Source organism: Macrobrachium nipponense, chromosome 30, assembly GCF_015104395.2.
Source record: "Macrobrachium nipponense isolate FS-2020 chromosome 30, ASM1510439v2, whole genome shotgun sequence".
In the NCBI taxonomy this organism is placed as follows: Eukaryota; Metazoa; Arthropoda; class Malacostraca; order Decapoda; family Palaemonidae; genus Macrobrachium; species Macrobrachium nipponense.
In genome coordinates, this window is record NC_087218.1 from 72,479,240 (window position 1) to 72,486,739 (window position 7,500).

Sequence of the window (7,500 nt, forward strand, 5' to 3'; positions counted from 1 at the left end):
TGTTACTTGGCAAGTTTTAAAGTAAAGTTTAAGGCTGAACTAAATAACGATAATAGGCAGCTGATCCTGTGGAAGTTTGGCGCACGAGGGAAATCACTATCATTGACCAGTCTCGTTTTTCTGTGGAGACAGCCCCTATTTGGAGAAACGGCTAACGCGTGAACACTAATCATACCTTTAAACGCCCAACCTGTTTTTCTGGTCTAGGTCGGTGACACGGAGATTGATGTCTTGTTGGGTCCGTCAGTCTCGACAGGAACTTTCTTCTGCTCAAACGGGACATTAGATTATGCCGGAGCGATTATCCTGCAAGTCTTATAAAAAGGTCGAATGTATTCAAAATCACATATGGTTGCGGAGCGTCAGTCATGCTCCCTATTCAGTGTGAAGGGAGCTTGACGCTCCGAAACTGTAGTATGTGCTTCTGAAGATATTTGTTCCCAAATTTGTGTGAGTTTTTTTTTTTTTTTTTTTTTTTTTTTTTTTAAGTGAAAGATCGTTAAAATTATGGGTCTGTGGTGTAGATAGGATAAAGGGTTTTTCTTATGAAACATCGTGAAAATTATGGGTCTGTGTAGATAGGATAAAGGTTTTTTTTATTATGAAAGATCGTTAAAATTATGGGTGTGTAAATAGGATAAAGGGTATTTTCTTTCAAATTATGGGTCTGTGTAAATAGAACATAAGGTTTTTTCTAAATGGAAGATCGTTAAAATTCATGGGTATGTAAATAGGATAAAGGTTTTTTTAATGAAAGATCGTTAAAATTATGGATCTGTGTAAATAGGATAAACGGTTTTTTTATGAAAGATCGTTAAAATTATGAAATACAACGATAAAAGGTTTTATTTAATGAAAGATAGTTAAAATTATGGGCCTGCGTAAATAGGATAAAGGGTTTTATTTAATGAAAGATCGTTCAAATTATGGGTCTGTGTAAATAGGATAAACTTTTTATATGAGACATCGTTAAAATCATGGGTCCGTGTAAATAGGATAAAGTAGGATAAAGGGTTTACTTCTATCTCCTTCCACAGTCTGACCTCATATTTTTGTTTTAGGTAACCTGCTCATATAATGACAGACTCTACAAAGAGGAAGGTCCTGGCGAGGCCATCTGCCAGCCTTTGACGGGTGGCACCCTTAAGCAGGTAATCTCTCTCTTTTGAGCGTATTAAACTGACGCAAACGGCTAATTTGGCAGATTGTTTTATCCGTGAGTACATGCTGTTATTATTAATATTATTAATATTATGATTATCGTCGAATTACACCGAATTGTGAATTTAGCGTTATTCGCGCGGCTGAGCCGCGGGTCAACCTAGGTCTAAAGTACCTGGCAAATTAACCTTTTGCGTAGAAAGTTTAATATGTTCTAAAGAAAGATTACCTACATAAGGGTGTCACCCCTCCAATTGTTGGCACCATTATTAATTTTCGGCTATTATTTTTAGTATAATTTTTCTATTATTATTATTATTTTTTTTTTTTTTGCTCTATCACAGTCCTCCAATTCGACTGGGTGGTATTTATAGTGTGGGATTCCGGGTTGCATCCTGCCTCCTTAGGAGTCCATCACTTTTCTTACTATGTGCGCCGTTTCTAGGATCACACTCTTCTGCATGAGTCCTGGAGCTACTTCAGCGTCTAGTTTTTCTAGATTCCTTTTCAGGGATCTTGGGATCGTGCCTAGTGCTCCTATAATTATGGGTACGATTTCCACTGGCATATCCCATATTCTTCTTATTTCTATTTTCAGATCTTGATACTTATCCATTTTTTCCCTCTCTTTCTCTTCAACTCTGGTGTCCCATGGTATTGCGACATCAATGAGTGATACTTTCTTATTGACTTTGTCAATCAACGTCACGTCTGGTCTATTTGCACGTATCACCCTATCCGTTCTGATACCATAGTCCCAGAGGCGCCGTGGCAGAGTGGGTTAGGCCGTCAATGGACTGATTAAGTTAAGTTAAGCAACATTGGGGCTGGTCAATCGTTGGATGGGTGACCGCTCTCCTCGGCGTTCATTCCTTGGGAAAGGATCTTTACCATAATTTCCTCAGTCTACTCAGCTGTAAATGAGTACCTATCCCTGAGGGGGTAGGGTCCAGCTATGGGTTAAATAGCAAAACTCAGCAATGATGGAAAGAAATGAAGGAATAAACGACAACGACGTAAATGGAACCTCTGGCAACAGAGGAGCTTCGTCCGGCAGCCAGGTATTCAACCCAATTGAAGGGGAAGACGGTCAGGTACTTGGAGGTCGTCATCCAGCAACTGACCACCACAACGACAGTAACCAACAGCCTGAGATTGGAGCTACAGAAGCAAAAAGGAAGAAATGGACAAGAGAAGATTATTATTATTATTATTATTATTATTATTTGTGTATGCTGGAAACAGACCTTCTTTCAAACAAGTTTTATTAAAAATAATGGCAGAATTCACAGAATTGATTTTGTACAATATTCTTTCAATTCTCCTTATGATTTTCCTTTCTGGCACGCTGGTATTATAAAGCAGCTGTCCAATTATTATTATTATTATTATTATTATTATGTGTGCACACACGCACACATTAACGTCAGAGGGAAAGAATAAAAATAGAATGGATTCTGCGCCATGAGGTTTAGGCCTAAAACTGAAAGAACTCGATGCCGAAGTATCGTTCATTCTAATAAAAGCCTCATGGAAAGAGATTTCTCCGAAGCGAATATTGTTGTCAACCGACGCGGTAATAACAATGACAGGATTTAATAGCCTGTACAGTTTTTCAAGGTTTTTAGTCAACCGGAAGACGAACTATCATTGCTAGCTCCTCGTGGCGTGGTCGGTATGGTGCTGGCCTGTCACCTCGATGGCCCCGAGTTCGAATCTCGAACATTCCACTGAGGGGTTAGAGATGTGTATTTCTGGTGACAGAAGTTCACTCTACACGTGATTCGGAAGTCACGTAAAGCCGTTGGTCCCGTTGCTGAATAACCACTGGTTGCATGCAACGTAAAAACACCATACAAACAAACAAACAAATTATCATCGCTGTAAGAGTAGCTTTATTCAAGACAGGCAGGTTTTTTCCTTAAAAAAAATGCTTATAGATTTTAAATGAATTCGAAAATGTAGCACAACTCGCAATTATTCTAATAGCATTCGTAGCAGATGTTTTTTTTACTTAAGAGCTTTTTCTCTCCCCTCATTTCTGTTTGCGTAATGTCAACACTAGCTATTTTCGTAGCAGCCTTGATTAGGTATTGGTCACGTCAAAGTGTGGCTAGCTCTCTCTCTCTCTCTCTCTCTCTCTCTCAAAATAAACTCATTCGCTTTATTTTGTTGCTCGCGTGTTGACACCGCCTGGAAGGGTCACCAAAACATTTTTTCCTTTCATGCCTCAAAATTATTTTCATCATCCACCTTAGATTTCATCCAAGATGTCTCTTGTCATTCAACTTTGATTACTCCGATTGTAATCCAGATTGCTCTCCTTTGGTTATGATTGTTCATCCTGAATTTTACTCAGAAATCCATTTTGCTGCCATTATAAATTTCCCTCAAAATATATCCGGTCATCTACATTCAAAAAGTTAATGTAAGGTGACATTACATTATCCAGTTGGCCATTAACTAGCGGATGCTTGTCACCAGAGTTTACTTGAAAATGAGTGATTTTTCATTACTGGAATAGCTCCCTCAAGAAAATAAAATCTTACATTATTTAGACCTCACGTGACTAGTAACCACTTGACATTTAGGTCTCCCATCAGTTCTGATGCAACTTGAAGCAAAACGTATTCTGGACATTTGATTCGAGCTCCTGTTCCTCCATCTTTACCGAGAGAGAGTTGGACTCGAAGTCCACTCAAGCTACGACTTTGCAACACGAATAGCGTTTGAAGTGGAAGTCCATCCAGGCTATACAACTGCGTAGTACACCCTCAGTGGATCAGAAAACAAGATGAAAATCATTTTCCGTCGCAGTGTCCAATACCTAGGGATTGTTGCCTTGGCTCCACAATGCTCGATTATTCATCAAATATTCATCTATGCCATGTTTATTATCGGAGGGAGGCCGCTCTGAATATTTATGGAAATTGGGTTATAGGAATATGCAGATGCTATGCCGAGTATGAAGGACACAGTCATGGGGCAGTTTCATTGTTGCTGAGAAAACGAGAGGGCAAGAAAATCCAAATTGATATTGGCCAATAAAGAGGGAGGGAGAGAGAGAGAAAGATTAGAATTTAAACTTTTATTAATATGATTTTAAGATTCATCTGTTATGACATTCAAGACAGGCATGTGAAAAGATAGATATACTTAGTGAATGGTAGCTTATGATTTTATAGTTATCAGCAAAGGTTATCTCTTATAAACAAATAACTTCAGTAACATACTAGTGATATATCTTTCGTATATTGTTAGATGTTTCCTTACATCAATAGAATAGCATTTTTTTTCTTTTTTCATCATGTACCTGTTAACGCAGATTAAACTTTAATGTATTTGAAAACATTTTAACAAGTTTACCTTATTACTTCTGGTTTTTGGCTCAGAAACTTGAATTTTATTCAGATAATGGAAAATCGTTCTTATATTTTATAATGTGATGCCTGGGCCTGGCTGATAGTCAAATATTATATATATATATATATATATATATATATATATATATATATGTGTGTGTGTGTGTGTGTGTGTGTGTCGTGTGTTGTGTGTGTGTGTGTGTGTGTGTGTGTGTATAAAAACACATTCTTGGGCTGTTGTTATTTTTGTCACTAAATTCTGGTTGTGATTTGATGGTTGAAAATGCATTTTTCGACACGACGCATGTATGTGTTATTTTTTAATCGTCTATAAGCCGTACATAGGATTATTTAGAACTATATAAAAGGTTTGCATCTCTCTCTCTCTCTCTCTCTCTCTCTCTCTCTCTCCTCATATATATATATATATATATATATACATATATATATATATATATATATATATATATATATATATATATATATATATATATATATATATATATATATAATTTTTACATTTTTGAACTAGCTTCTGGTCTTAGGCTATCACGAAACGCTTGGCTGAACGTTCGACCTGTCAAATTTATTGGCCCCCAGAGGTGCAATTCTTCAAGCAAATGCCTTCTTTGCCCTCCCGTGGGGCTATCACCAGACTTTTAATCACGCGAAAGAACTAAAACATGATTTATGTGAGCTGCGCTTTTAAATTAGCAGGCAAACGTATATAAGTGTGGCGGAGGAGAACAGTTTAAATTCCATTTTACCCGTTTCCCCCATTCTCTTCTCCGGTCATTTGCTGTTTAATTTCCCTCTTATATTTTATTTTGCCGCTCCCTTCATTTTTGTGGGCGTGTATCCCGCCATTTACGTCCAGGAGATAACATTAGTACAAGACCCACTGAACAGATTTAAAGATCGCTCGACCGTTAGCACCGTTTTAGAAGAGCGTCTGGCTTCGTGTCTTCGCTTGGATTTTGAGGCGACTTGACCAACATTATTGGAACACAAGAAATCTCTTCTTCAAAGTGCTTGATGTTTACCCTAATATTTATTACTAATATTCCTACCCAGTTTTTCTCTTGGTGAATACAGAACTTTGCCTGTATCATAAGCCAAATTTCTTTGAGGTTCGTCACAAACAAGGATTATTACAGCAGTTTGTAGTTATCCAAACGAAAGTACTCTGGAACTGGTTGCCGTCCTGATCATCTGTTGCTTTCACTTTCACGTGATCTGGTTACAAGTTTTTTTTTGCCTTCCGGTGATTATTAAGTGCAGCCGTCTTGCATAAACTATGATAAATATTTTTAAAAAACCGGTTTAAGCTTTGAACCCAAGTGGATATCTTCAGAATTTTTAACCGTGGTGTATTATATTAATACAAATAATGATAATCTTTTCATTTATCGTTATTATTGTTGTTGTTAACATAAAAGAATATTAAGTGCCTTTGTATTATCATTGATGCATTTGTGCAATTTTGTTTGTGGTTAGACTAAGGTTGTTTTAATCTACGGTAATTTTACGGCCTGGTTGAATGGATTCACCCACCGTCGCTGCTCTCATGATGGCAAAGCAAATTTGTTCTTTAACGCTATTAATTGTTTTAGTATTGTCTGATTATATTCACTATCAGATTACTGATGATGTTTGATTGTATTGAAGCTGCTCTTTTATTTATTTCTGTTCGTGAAACCATTAGCTATTTACTAAGTGTTTTATAGTTCCTTGTTGGACGAGTGGTTTTCGCGCTCGGCTACCAATCAGGTGGTCCGAGGTTCGGTTCTCGGCTCGGCCAACGCGGAATCAGAGGAATTTATTTCTGTTGATTGGAAATTCATTTCTTGATATAATGTGGTTCGGATCCCACAATAAGCTGTAAGTCCCGTTGCTAGGTGACCAATTGGTTCCTAGCCACGTATAAAGATCTAATCCTTCGGGCCAGCCCTAGGAGCGCCGTTAATCAGCTCAATGGTCTGGTTAAACTATGATATACTTATTTAAAATGTGTTTTTGACATTATTAAAACCAGGCATCTTGTGGCTACCGTGCTAGTTTTTGGGCGACACCTATCCGTCCGTCTCACACATATAAAAGAATATAAGATTATTTTGAAATATTTAAGAATTTTAACAAAATAAATTTTACGTCTTTTGTCGTTTTATCTCTTTGGATTTTCCTTAATTTCGTCATCTGTTTACGAAGGGAAGACGAAGAGAATTAGCGCCAGCAGAAAACCTTTACAACTTTACAACCCGAAGAGGTAACATCAATGATAGTAATAATATTAATCTTTTATTTTTTTCTGGTTAATAACAACATTCTGCAAATAATGAACTCTCAAATTTAGAATGCCCATCGCCCAGCAGAACCAGCCTCTCTCGTTCTAGCTGGTCCGCTGGTATAGGGCTATTGTCGTGGTTATCAGTCAGATGTCGAGTGTTCGCGTCTCCCCCGGGCCCATGAAAAATCACTGGCTCTGTATCATGATCAGTTACTGCTGCAGTGTGAGGTCTGCGGTGGGAGGTTGAAACTACGTTCTTTGGAAGCTAGAGTTTCAAGCCATTGGCCCCTGTGTGCTTGTTCCACGTGAAAAAGTTTCATCTACTGAAATAATAATAATAATAATAATAATAATAATAATAATAATAATAAAATAATAATAATATTGGTAAGCAGTGTAGCGGTACCTTGGTTCGAGCCTCGAATTATTGTATCGGATTTCCCTGGGGTAGAGACTTACTGTCTTGTCTTGCTTGCACAATATTGCCATTTTCGACGGTAGTTCGAGACTTGCTGACCTGTCCCTCTGACAAATTACAAACCATCAATTTTTTATGGTAGGGGAAAGCTAGTAAATATAATACAGGAAACTTGTTTCCGAACCACTCTTAAGAGCCTATTTTTTAGTTTCTCGAAACTAACTCTAATTTCCACCGTGAATGTAAACAATGCCTTATGAGAAAAAATTCAG

The 7,500-nt window shown here is 37.4% G+C and overlaps 1 protein-coding gene across 2 annotated transcripts in view; it reads left to right on the plus strand.

The window, feature by feature from the left end:
* The window catches only part of LOC135202592 (secreted frizzled-related protein 5-like), a 162,036-nt gene that overhangs the window by 124,119 nt on the left and 30,417 nt on the right, over positions 1 to 7,500 (plus strand). The gene's annotated exons all lie outside the window — the stretch shown is intronic.